Below are 14,904 nucleotides of genomic sequence, written 5' to 3'. Positions count from 1 at the left end.
AATTTAAAAAAAAATACGGACAAGAAAGCGGGAGAGAGAAAGAGAGAAAAAGGGGATATTGTGCAAATAGGAGAAAGAAAGAATTAGAGCGAATGCGAAAGAATGAAAGAGTGAGAGAATGAGATAGAAAATATTTAAAGTACTCGAGAAATTACTCCGAGGCGAGCCACAACGACCCAACAAACTGGTAACTACTCTGTAACTATTCTGTAACAAAAATGATGAATTAAGAGAAATAGAGACAGAAACTAAGCGGATAAAGGAGAAAAATACGTGAGTCCAGGGAATGAAAGAGAGAGCATGGGAATAAGAGAGGGGAAAAAGAGAGGGGAAGAGACACAGTGAGATAATCTATAATCTTCTGTACATGTTTTGATTATTCTAATTATTAATTATCATAACTTATAATAACTAATTAATTAATTAAATTAATTGATATCTATGAAACTATATTTAAACGAAACAAAAAAAACGTGGTAGCTAGTCTGTCAATGGGTGTATAAATATTTAATTACGATAACTCTATAGTGATATTAAAAACAGAACAAAAATAACTGCGCGAGGATGAACGAGAGAGCGAAATAACAGTGAATTTGGAGAACGATTGACGGTGTTAGGAGAAGAGAGCGAACGAACGAGAGCAAAAGCGGAAGAGCGAAAGTAGGTATGAGAGAAGCGAGAATGTCACATGCACACACATATACACACTCACACACAAGCGTTCAAGTACACAGTATAAGAATATAAATGTAATTATTAAACTAACGGGATAAAAATACAAAAAACGACAGAAAGTCAAGTGCGTGAATACAAACACGAACAATTTCGAGATAAACGAAGATAACACAGGTTTGCATGATTTTGCGGTTTAAAACACAAAAATCGTTTCTTGTAATTTTATGTGCACTAATCTAAATCCATAAGTAAAAATATTCTATCACGTCAAGTTTATGCGAAAAAATAGGATTGAATTTTTAAATAACGCGTTTTAAAGTATAAGCAAGTAAACAAAACCCATAAGAGGTAAAAATTGAACACAGAACGTAAAGAAAGCGATAACTAAACTTTAAAGAAACGTAAACAGAGCGAAGAGAATTCTTTACCGAGCAAGTAAAATGTTTGCCAAATGTAAATCGAACGTCGTCGAGCTCTTCGACGACGTGAACGAAATGCAAATGAGATCCTCGGTAAGCGTATGAAAATCTTTTAAAATATTTTTAATTTTATTTATTCAGTAAACATTGAAAAAAAATTACATTTCCATCTTGGACCCCTCTTGGGCCAATTCAAAAAATTATTTTATAGGAACGCAACTGATGAATTTTTTTAATTCTATATCCGTTATTCTATTCTATGTGATTTTTTAAAAGAGAGAAATTTAACTTGCTGTGTCTCCCTCTGGTGGCGATACTCTTCAACAAATTTTTCTTTAAATAAAACGTTAAACAAAGTCAATAAAGTGACAATAAACGTTAAAAAAAAGCGTTGACGAAGCATAATAAAACTGTTTGGCAAGCATGAGTAAAACGATCGTACCTAGTTTAAACGGAGTGTCGTCGAGCAGTATGGAAACTTTGTACACGTTTTATAAAGCATTTACGAAACGTTGATAAAAATGAATTATTGAATATGTGTAAAAAGCCTTCCATACATATATGCTTAGATATTCGAAACTATAAAGAATCAATGGAAATTCAATGAAGCATTTGAGAAGCATTTAATATCTCTTCGTTTACATTTCTTTAACGCTTTGAGAAGTTTATCATTTTTACCAGAAAAATTTTTAAAAATAGTAAAAAACATGTTTTTTAACAATTTCAATATTTTTTGAATAAATTTGACGTGATAGAGCATTGCTGCTTGCCAATTTGGATTCGGCGTATAAAAAATCATGGGAAACCACTGTTCTTTTTCAAAAACCGCAAAAAAAAAATAAACTTGCAGATCTGTGTAATGGTTTTCTAACGGGTGTCCCAAAGATTTTCGTTGTGCGTTTAATGGGACAGATTTCGCAATTAATCGCGGGGGAGGGAAGGAAAGGAGAGAGAAGAAGGGTAGAGTTCTTCCGGTCTATAATCTTCTATTACGTTACGAACAAAAAATTCGGGTCCTTCTCGTGGCCAGGGTGCGAAAAACATTTTTTCAGTTTTCGCGCGTTCTTATGGGCTAAATTGATCATCGCCAATTGTGTGATTGTCACCGTAACAGATGATTCACCGCATGCATCTCGCTTTGAAAGAATCATCACAATTTTTCTGCGGTCTTGCAAATCCGATATGACCGTCTCGTTGGTAATTAAGTCGAATTGACGATCGATCAATCTCATCGAGAGGAAACCCGCATGCATATACGTGATGCGATAACATAACAGCTGTGATCAGCTAGTAGCGAAATATGCGACATTGCAGCTCACACGATCATCTCGTTTAATATCCACATTAGGCACGGTGCAACCGCATCGGTCGTTCTCTTTTTTCTGAATCACGATGGCGCCGAGAGACTCGCTCGCTCATCGATAAGACTGTTACCGAATCTCGCAACGATCGACGTTCGTAATTTCTAATTAAGCTAATTGAACTAAGCGTCCTCGTGCGATAAGAAGAAGTTACTTGTACTTCGATGCGCGTGGCGATGCGTTAGCGAGGAACCTCGTTTTATGACTGCGAAGGTAAGCCTTTTGACGAAGCTGCCTTCCAAGGGGAAAGTTGAAAAATGAAGTTTCGCGCTTCTTCTCTTGATATCGGCTGGCCATTTTTGCTGGCACAGTACATGCTCGGAAGCTTTGACGAACATCGGGAAGGTCTCTTTGAGAAAAACTTCCTTTTCCAACTACCCTTGAACTTTTTTTTTGTTGGACAAAACAAAGTTTACCGCGTCCAGAATGATTAAAAAAGAAAAAAAAAAATCGAAAAAAACGATCGCTCCGTCTCCTAAACCAGGCTGGTCGAGACTGGTCCAGACTGGTTTGGTTCGGGACCAGCTTGTCTCAGTCATTTTAATCGTATGCAGTCGCGGAAGATGAGGCCTACTCAAAACAAGACGTTTACTAGCGTCAACGCGAGAATTAGAAACCAATTAATCTTTCTTCCTGAGTATTTTTGTCTCGAGGAAGCCCGGCAGCGATCCTTTGCTCCCAATGTATTATTGACGACGCGAATTAAATACGACGACTGTTCAAATTCAACTCGGTACGGTAGGTAATAAGCTAAGCAGGCAGTTAGGTTCATCATTTTTTCAAATGCACGCTGAACGTACACACGGTACTTTATCCTCGAAATGTATGTGGAGAAAAATTATCCTCGCGATAATCCTCGCTTGTAAATTAATATTCACAATCCATAAATTTTTTCGGGATTTTTATTGCGATCCGACAATTCTTTCCTAATGCGCGTATCACGTTGTTTCTCACTACTAATGACGAAATCTACTAATGACGAAAGCACAGCGGATACTATTTTTTACTCGCGGTGTGTCGCGAATCAAGATACTCGTATTTATAACTCATGCATATAATCGCGTAGAAGACAAAGAGAACGTTGTTATTTACAAGAACTTACAATTACGGCGTTTTCATAGAAGCGAAGTATAAAAAGTATAGAAAGAATACTACGAAACAGTTAGGATTCATTAGGGAGGGTAGGACAAAAGGGTATGAAGGGTTGGGCTACTTAATTTTTCAACAGAGTATTTGCGAGGTGTTTGTTGTATAAGTAAGATCAGAGGCCAATATCCATCGTTTTTTAAACATTCCATCCGACTCTTGAAGGTTCTCGCGCGACAAAAGACTTCCTTTTCTCGTCCATAATCTCGTATTCCGTTCTTTTAATCCATTGCGTGCAACTTTTTGCATCTTCGAAAATCAGAATTTTGATATTGTTAAAATTTGAAGGAATTTTATTTATCTAGAAAACACACACACTTTCATAAATATTTTTACTGTTGCTGTCGACAAAATTTTACATAATTAAATTTTTTTTTTTTAAAGCGTTGAAAGTACAAGTAGACTAAGTTATATGATATCGTTCCGAGCAAAACAGATTTAAAAACCGATGATAGCAAAAAACTCTTCTGATGCATACGGTTTATTTAGATTGTTAAATTAGGAGTGAGCCATTTAGATAATTCTCTGTGTGTGTGAATATTTGATTTAAATTCTCCTAAAACTGGATCTTTAATCTGCACATACATTCAGCGCTTCATATTATTTATTATACAGAGGTAATTTGAGACGGACGAGAATGTTCACATATACACATTCCAGGCGTGTTAACCTTCTACGTACAAAAGCCGCGAGAAATATCATATATACATTATATATATATACATGCGCTTTTGATTATCGCGATTTCGAGTTATATAACGTATTACTATACTATCGCCAAAGATGTATATCCCTTTATAACAAAGGGTGCACATATTCGACGTATTTAACTCAAATGGAACTCTGATGAAATATCATTATGAAAGCAAAAAGAGAAAGACAGAGAGATAGAGAGATTCCATTTCTTGTCTGGTATAAAAAAATTATCCAAAAAAATAGTACAATTACGGAAGTTCTTCTTGATCACGTAACAAAATCGTATGTGTCAACTTTGATTTTAGATAAAGCTATTTGATCAAAATTGAAACAATTAATCTAATTGAGTTCCTTCAATTAGTTCAATTATTAATTTCTATTGAATATAATAATAATTAAGATAAATATTTTATATATATACACAATATATTTATCTTAATTATACATATATAATATCTATTTATATATAGTACTACAATATATATTTTGCAGTTTTTATTTTTATCTACTAAACTCCTAAGATGCTAATGTATCCTCATACTTATTCTTTCAATGATATCGTATATTAACGTTATCCAAGATCTTCGATGTTTAATACATCGCAAAGTATCGGCAGCATTCTAGGACTAAACCAATTGATTTGCTGATGCGCGAATTACGTTTTGAGAAGAACGTCCAATAAGTGAGGTATAATAATAGTTTACCAGACATTACGAGATCGCCGATATCGATATTTTCCGAACTATGCATTGACGAATTGTCGTCATTTTCGTCGCACGACGATCTCCTATTACTATATTACCAACAATTTTACCATTATGATATTATAACGTTGTATGTATAAGTGTTCATATAAAAATTATCGTCAGGCTAACGCAGTGCAATACTTCTACTTGGATATTTTCAGTCGTGAGATAAGCAGTTATTAAACGGACGAGTTGTGCCATAAGAACAGGCAAAAGCGAGTGAACAAAATAAAATTAGCGTTAAGCTCTTAATCAGGAAAGGGAGTGCGAGAGGCGAGAGAGTGAGAAAGAAAAAGAGATTCTCCTTTTTGTTGATTATTAGAAAAGAAATTGATATAATTGAAGCGCACAGTAAAATATGGTTTCCTTTCGATCGCACGATCCTGCAAGTAAAAGTGAAATAGTGTAAGACTATTTCTCGCCTCGCCGAAGAATTGGAAATAAAAATCTGTCCGTACTTTACGAACGATAATCATAACTGTAAATAGACAAATGATCTGTTTATGTCATTTTGGACGAAATATATACAGTTTCTTGAATTACACTTCTGTACTATTCGTTACTTTCGTTTTTGTATATAAGTATCAAGCTATTAATGAGATATCGAAGATCTAAGAGCACCAAACACGCACACTACTTGATATGATATAATTTTCACACGGAGATTTGTTTCATAATTTTGTTACGACATGCGAGTAGATACTGATATCTATAATCGATGGATACAATTAGGAATGAATAAAAAGATATTAAACACGCACACTTTAAGAAAATAGGTTTATTCAATATTTCTTTCAATTTAATGATGATACTATTTTTTCTTGTCATCAATTATTATAATTAATAAAGAAGAGTGAATGTCAAATTACGAGAAATGCATGGAAAAATTAACTTTAATTCGTAACTCATCACTCGTTTTTGTAACTTTTTTCATAATTTAAACAATTTCTCTTAAAAAATTAATTAATTTTAAAATAATAATATCCATTGAGATTTAGCCTTAAAATTTACGTTTCTTTTAACAGATTTTTTTAACATTTTAAAATAATATTACGATATAGACTTGCATTTTGAATATTTATTGCAATTTGCAGTTCTGTTCTCTAATTAATTATCATTGATCAATCGCGTAAGAAAAGATAAGGAAACGTGGAAAGTTAATCACGCACACGAACGAATCATAAATGAATGGTCACGAAAGTAATTATAACATGATTAAAAAATGTGAGACTTTTTTTAAATAGGTTTCTCAGATCGTCTGATCAATTTGCGTGTACGATTATCTACGAGATTAATCCTTAATTCATAATAAAGAGGATATGCATGATATTCCTATTCCGACATTAAGAATATATAAAGACACTCTTTTTTTTAGAATAATTCTTTATTTAATTCGTTTTAGAAATAATTTTTTTTTTGTTAATTTTTTAAATTAATGAATATCTTTTATGTATTATTAAAATGTGTAGAAAATTTTTAGACGTAAATGTAATAAAATATGAGAGGAATTATAATTGAGGATTAACACGAAACGAGAACAGACAGATTAATTAATCACGCACACATGCAAAATGATGAATTCTCGACTCTCGCTCATCGACTTCACATGTCCGTCTATTTAGCAGCCTCACACGACTAATTACTTGCTCCAGAAAGTGCGATAGAAAATTATTTAATAAATAATTCCCAAGTGGGAATTGAATACCGGCGAGATACTGGTCTAGTACCATTTTATAGTATTTAGTACCGCCGCGATACTGAATGCCAGTACTGATATGGTACCTGAGAAATGCTGAGATGATAGCAACAGGACAAAATTCGTAATACATTACTGTTATATACAGGATGACAATATCGTAATAGTACCGAAAGTCAATACATATATTATACTAAATATCGATACCGATTCTTGATACTATTATAGTAAGTACGAGAATACTGTACAGGATGACAGTATCGAAATAATACCAAAAATCAGTACAATTTTCTTTTAAATATCATCTATATTTCTGATTATTATTTTTTTTTAAATTGAAAAACAGGATTTATATTACAATACTGGACCAGCATTAAAAAATTAGTTAAGGTACTGATAGTTTAATGTGGTATATGCGCTGTCGGTATATTATTGGTATCGTGTAACTGTAACTATTATTAAAAATGTATTACTAAGATATATGTAAAAATAAATATTGTATATACCAAAGGTTTCATAGTTAAGATAGTTTCATAATTAAATTTCATAGTTAGTTTAATACTTACAGTTACAGTTAATACTTACAATTACATGATACCGATATTCTACCGACAATATGTTAGCTCAGTACTGGCACTTGACATATTGCCTGTACTAATTACAATACAGACCGGATACTGTAGATATACTAGCGGAATACAGTTTCGATACTGACCCTAGACAATGGTTTTGGCAACTTCAGTGCAGATACGATGTCGAAAATCTACTGGCAGTGTACTGGATCAGTACTAAAATATGAAACTCATTTTTCGGTACAGATTCGGTACCTCGCCAGGATTCAATACTGTTTTTCGGTATGAATTCCTACTTGGAATCCATAGTCCATTGATCCACAGTTTACTGATGCGACATATGAATATGTGATTGTGTGATATCACAATATATGATAAATGATGTGACGCAAATATTACTTAAAGAAATTTAGAATTGATTTTTATCTCTATTATTTCTTTAAATATCAATAATTTGCATAATTCTTTATTTACACGGAGAAGAAGCCATGGTTGCTACAACAGATATACAAAATAATATTTTTTTGCCCTGCATCAATACAAAATGATTATACGATCTATAATATACTACAATTGTGATTTCTATGGTTGCTCCATTCTTGGCCAGAATAGCTGCTATATTGATGTAATAAATAATTATTTTCAGTTGCAATTCCTGCAACTGTAGTTGTAATAATAACAATAATAATAATAATGTACATATTATCCTATTTTAAATTTACAATCTTCTATCTATATAAAGTATATATTAGATAAAGTTACAATATTGCTTAAAAATTTTAATAAACGTTGTTTCCCGTAAAAAAATGTAAACTAATTGCTTGTTATAAATGAATGTATTTATTGGGTGTTATCTTTTGAATTTGAACTATTATATTTATATAATATTGGATTACATAATATAATCAAATATAAAAAGAACCAATACCTATGATAATAAATATATACATTTGATAAGTAATTTAATTTATGTTTTTTTACATACAACAGTTTATTGAAATTTTTGAACAATAACTTCTTAGAGTTGATAAGATAAAATATTGATAAGATTAATTGATAAGATTAGTAAAAGAGACAGAGAGTTGATAAGATTAATAAAATATCTAGAATTTAAAAGTTTATCTATATAGAATATTAAAATTGAATTTAAAACAATGCCCTTTTCAGCCGATTATTGCAGTTAATCCCTACTTTATTTTGCCTGCGCTTATATCTCTCCATTTTCTAAAACACATGGATCTTAATTACGATTTTTAGAGATCATTGCTCAAGTGATTGAAGCAGTAGAAGTTAATTACAAAATTCGGCTGAAAAATGTGTACTTTTTGTTCTAGTACAGATTTATGAGAAAAGGGAAATACTAAACAGAAAATATCACAGAATTAATCTTTACAGTAAATTACAACATATGTCCCTTTTCTGTAAATCTGGCCATAGATTAGTTTCAACTCATTTCATTATTTAAAAAATATTAAAATCAAGTACAATTAATAATAATATATAATTATAACATAGAGATACATGTTCAATATATTCTTTAATTATATCTATTCTTTAATGTATAAAGTATAAGTAATATTTTTGTCAGATATTGTAGCATTAATTTCCTTTATATATTTTAAAAATAAGGAGACAAACTCTTATTAAAGCGTCCTAATGAATAAAATATATTTTATGCAACATGCACATTTGTGTAAACCAAATTAAAGAAAATTTAAATTTTTAATTATCAAGAAGAGGGAAATTATAGACACATCTTGTTTAGAAAATATTGCATTGAATTTGTTCGATTGAATAGACCTTGTACTATTCTCTCGAAGTGACCTTACAATGGTGCATATTTATCAGTTAATTTCCTTTTTGCTGATACAATTTTTCATTCTTTAGGAGTATATGTATATGAGAAAATATAACATATATCCTAAAATCAAATAATAATTAATTGTGTAAAAATCATACAATCAAATTTATTATTAAAATAATGTGTTATTAATTACAAAGAATTTGGTGTTGTTCTACGTTATTAAAACGAAAAAACACATTTTGAAAATCAAACAAATTTGTTTAAATAAATTTTGCAAAATATCTGGCAAATTTTTTCAGTTAAAAAGTTATAATATAATTAGATATAAAATATGTTGTGTCGAATAACGACATAACAGAATACTGTTCGCAAACACATAATAATAATAGATATATTCATATATAGTACTTAGCAGCAAAAGCAGCTAATTTACATAGTTCCAGTATAGTAGCAGCAGCTGTACACGTTGACAGTAAAAATCGTAGAATTTGATGTTAAAATGCTATTAGATTAGTTTAAATTAGATTAGGTTATATTATGTCGATAGACTTTGCAAGAGATACAAGTTTAATGTCGACGTTGATGTCAATCTGCTGGCATACTGCAGATTTAACTGGGCTCTAAACTATTGTCAAAATATAACACTAAAATGTGTTATATTTTGAATGCTATTTTAAAAAAATAGGAATTGTGTCTTCAAATCCAATGCTTTGATGATAAAGCTTGCAAGGTTTATCCATAATTATTGAAGTGAAGTTTCTTCACAAGAATGTGCAAAATAATTGAATTAGATCGTAAGTTTACATCCCACATCCGTAGAGGAGAGTGGGAGGGTTCCAATTGATCCATAATACATAAGTAAGACTAAAGTGATACTATTGTAGTATCACTAGAGTGATAACTTCTTATTTCTCATATCCAGTGATAACGGATCCTGGATTCTAAACAGAGAGGTGGCCTAAATATTAATAAGCTATAACAGCGTTATAAATGTGACCATAGAACGCATACGCTGTTTAAGATAAATATACCATTATACGTTTTTGATGATTTTAATGTAGGGGAAAATGGGGTAATTATGAATACCTAACAAAAGTTGAATACAGTCGGCGACTGTTTATGGAAGTCTTTATTCAAAAGATATTGACTATAAACTACAATAATTAACATTTGTATCACTGTTAATATAGATTGTTATTTTAAATAGAAAACAAAATTAACATTATCCCGGGTAATTCCGGACGATAAGGATTTTACTTTTTATTTAAAATTATAGTTTATATTGATAATATATAAATATCAATTATTATTACAGTTCAAAGACAAATAACCGGAATATTTTTGGAATAAAGACTTTTATTAATTGGTAAATAATTGGCAGTTTTATTTAATTTTTCCTTTAGGTGCCTGCAATTCACTCATTTTTCCCTAAGTACAGAAAAGAACTTCGCCCATTTTGAGCCATCCGCGTCTAGTTATCAATTGCATAAAATTTCATAGATAATAATGATATAACAATTAAGAAAAAATAAATAAATTACATCTCCAAATATCCGTCAAAAGTAGTTCTGGCCTTCTAATGATGTCATTTTATTCGTTCGTTGGCTCATTAAAGCAGTGCAACACAACAAATTGACGTCAAAAGGTATTCGTATGCTATTGAGAAGGAGCGAAGTTTTTTCGAAATCCGTACTTAACGAAAGTCACAGAAGAACTCTTTGGGTTACTCTTTGTACTTTTAAACGTATAGGGACTGATATAATCCCACCAATTCTGTCCATTATATTAAGAGTGTGATTTAGTTGTAAGAGTTTTGCAAGAGATGGCATTAATGCCAGTGTTGTCGAAAACATTTCAATCACAATTATTGTTTCTTAATGCTTCAATATTGCTCCATGATATTTATTAACAATAGACGCAGTAAACATCGTGTTTATACCATCTTAAAAGTGGAGCTTCCTAAAGAGTATTTTCGACATGCGCTGCTTTTATTTTTAATCGGAAGAAAACGGCGGCTCAAAGTCATAGAATTCTGATAGAAACTTACTGATGAAACTTAATTGATGTTAGCCCATCAATTAAGACATGTGAATATTGGTTCAGGCAATTCAAAAGTGGTGATTTCAACGTTAACGACAAAGATCGTTCGCAACAGCCAAAAAAGATGGAAAGTGCAGATTTGCAAACATTCGTTCATTATCTTGTTTAAATAAATCAGTTTTTGAGAAAAGAATTTCAAAACTAAATCACACTCATAATGCTACTGCTTAATTATATTTACAACAGCTCTCTTGTTAACACAAGCACACTAGATAGTAATTGTACGAAGGCATAAATTGTAGCATGTAGTACGTTGAAGCAACATACGTTGTTGTAATTTGCGACGCTTACAACTACTTATCTCTAATTATATTTCCAACAGCTCTATTATTAACGAGCGTGTTGGAGTGTACTACGACCACGAAATATTAAGTAAGATAGACAGTGTTACGGCGCTTGGCTTAGCGCCGAGACTCTACCGTGTCTCCACATATACATGTTTAATATTTGGCGAAAGCGATAAAAAAATTCTAACGCAGTTTACTGCAGGAATAAAAAAATTAACTCAACGTAACATGTAGTATGTTGTAACACGTTATAGAGCATGCGACACTTCCTACTTATCTATAATTATATCTTCAACAACTCTCTTAGTCTCTTACTAATGAAACAATACAAGCTAATCCAAAACCCAGTAGTAGAGTAGACATTGGAGCATGTTAGAGAAGCAAACAAATCTACGTTCTTCTCAGAATGTGCACAATGTATAATAATATTGCACACTTTAGTTTTCATTTATGAAAAGTCTTTGCAAAAATTTTGGCGGTGATATATTATATAATGCTGCAACCCTCAATCGTGTGCGCTGCGTATAACAATCTATATCCCCTATACTCTCAATGATACTTTTTCTGCATTACATTGAGAGATGGCAATAATCTTTTGGTTGAAACAATCATATTTTAATTGAATGTTATTTACCAAAAGAATACACGGTTGCCATAATCGTACAAATGGAATGTAATATCAGTATTACTTAAATTCATATAATCTTTTTTCCATTATAGAGAATGCTGTTGTAACAACCATAGTAACTTTTTCCGTGTGTTAACACACTTCTATTTTATAGTAACTGTGCTATATGTTTACAATTTATACTATTTAAACATTTTAAGCGATATCTCAAATAGTTCATGACACGAAATACCAATTCCTTTCTTTTATATACATATACATACTTTTTATCAATGATAGTGTTTTATTAATTGATCGATTGATTTGACTTAACAATTAATGTCGGTGGTGTTAATTAGACGATTTAAGCGAGAGAACAATATTATTTTTTATTTTTACGCGTCTTTGAGGGAGAAGGATCGCCGCTGGATCTGATATGCTCTCATTGGAATAAGTGATTAATTGACGCAACGTGTGCAGCAGAAAAAGCGAGACGCTTAACGTTGTAGACGCCGTAAGCGAAAGTAAATCGCGGATCTAAATAAAGTGATGTATTTTATGACGGGTTTATACGGTATTAATAGCGATATTTACTGTAACCAAATAATAAAAGCGGTATTAAGGAGGAGAAACCATGCGCGATAGCTATACATTATAATAAGGATAATGATAATGCTAAGATATTACGCGACGTGCATTCGTTGACGCGAAAGGAAGATAACGTGAGCGAACAAGAATAAAAAATCGAATTGCTAAAAAATTGCGAAAGATTATTGTTGTACCGATAATTTTCGATGTTTTGAGTTACTTCAAATGTAATGGAAGAAGATCACAAAAATCGTGACAGCCTGTTCAGTAACTTTTCATGTAACTGTGCGATTGTTTTGCCATTATTTTTTAAGAAAATCAAGAAATCTATTTGTGTTGTTTGAATATCCCCAAAAATTTTTGCACTTCAAATGAGATAAATATATATTCGAGCATTGAAGAGAAAGAAAACGAAAATGATAAGTACACAAAATGAAAATGAGATCACACTTTTACTATCGCAATTCAAGATAAATTCAAGCCTGAAGATAAAAGATTATAAATTTTACTGCAAAAATTAAATTAATTATATTTTTTTCTTTTCTATGTAAATATATTTTGAAGTACGATCTTATTTCGTAATTAAATAACAGATTATTTGCACGCGGATCTGTAAATCGATTAGTATTATTTAAAATTTTGAAGTGAATGGAAGAGGGAAGGGGAAGAGATTATATCTTTGCGAGAGGAATTTCGCATGAATCCTTAATGCTTCCAATCTAATCAGACGATTCGTACCAAGGACTGCATAAAACTCCAAGTGATAATAATAGCGATAGTATCGCGAAGACCTAAGCATTTCCAATTTCGCGATACTCAATGCTTAACGATGGTACGATTAAAAAAAAAAAAAACGAAAAAAAGCTTAGCGATTAATAGACGAATCGAGGGTGGGAAAATAAAGGAATTAGGATAATTAAGGGGTTGTTGCATTAATTCGATTTTGAAGCGACGACCATCGTGATAAGTACCGATATATACTTGTCGAAACAGTCGACGTTAGGCGATCAATGAAGTTATTTAGTGGGTAATGACGAGCGAGGAGAATAATAAATTTTTGATAATCGGAATGTAAAAAAAACTCCCGCTAACGAGCAGAGCTGACTCTCAAAAATAGATTTTACTCCTTAGGCCTCGCGGGAAGTGTACGAATAAGGGGATCGAATCGGGACGAGAAACGATCGGCTCATCGAGCACGTCTGACCATACACCAAACCTTACTACTGCGAACAGATTTACTGCGTCACAGGGCTCAATAAGAAAAGAAAAAAAAAAAAACCATTAGGATGTTGACGTAAAATTGTGCTCGGCATGTCGCGTGAGAAATTATCTCCGCGGACTTAGGGGAGCGTTTTTTTGTTATTAATTCTATATAGCTCATAACGTTCGGTGATGCAGTGTTTTCGATCTCAATTCGGCGAAATCATTGATCTCGCGAAAATTGATTGTCGTGCACGACGTTCAAGACATTGCGAACTTACGGAAACATGACTGAAGATTGATTATAATATTTAATTCGAATAAAATTTGCAATTAATTGATAATCAAACTAACGAACGCTGCTGCCCGGCACAATTAATTGCTGGTTAAACGTAAGGTTTCCGTAAGCGCCGATAGAGATCGCAACTAGTATATATTATATATATACACATATGTGCTTTATTTGTATATATATATTGTATATATATAATAATTAAGACGCCGTCGTGAGAGAGAACGCACGGCGGTGCGGACGTATAGAAACGGAGCAATCTATGATAAGAGGGAGACTGGAGGTGGACATCATGGAAGAGTTTCTCCTTTCCCAAGAATCTTACCGGTCGATTTTTTCCGTTTCTTGGAATTCGGATTCGAAAAACCCGCACCCTGGAACAAGCCCTAGGTAGGCCCGGTGCCCGCCGATGACACTCTATTGAGTTACTTCATCGACGGGCGTCGACCGCCGCAAAACCGCATATCGTGTAACATTAAACGACAAGGACGAGAGAAAAAGAGTTTCTATCCAGGACGTTTTTTTAACCTCTTAAGGAGTAGGGGTTTATGGGACCCGAGCCGAAAACAGGACTCTAGAGAAATATTTTCCCTCGTTACACCTTCGAGGATTTTAATTCACCTGTGCAATCGCGGAAACAACTTTTCCGTTACGTATAACAATGCGTAGAGAGAAAGAGAGAGAAAGAGATTGAACTTGAGATGGGGGAGAGAAA

The sequence above is a fragment of the Cyphomyrmex costatus genome, unplaced genomic scaffold, assembly GCF_001594065.2.
Source record: "Cyphomyrmex costatus isolate MS0001 unplaced genomic scaffold, Ccosl1.0 scaffold639, whole genome shotgun sequence".
In the NCBI taxonomy this organism is placed as follows: Eukaryota; Metazoa; Arthropoda; class Insecta; order Hymenoptera; family Formicidae; genus Cyphomyrmex; species Cyphomyrmex costatus.
Note: the sequence above shows the minus strand (reverse complement) of the source record.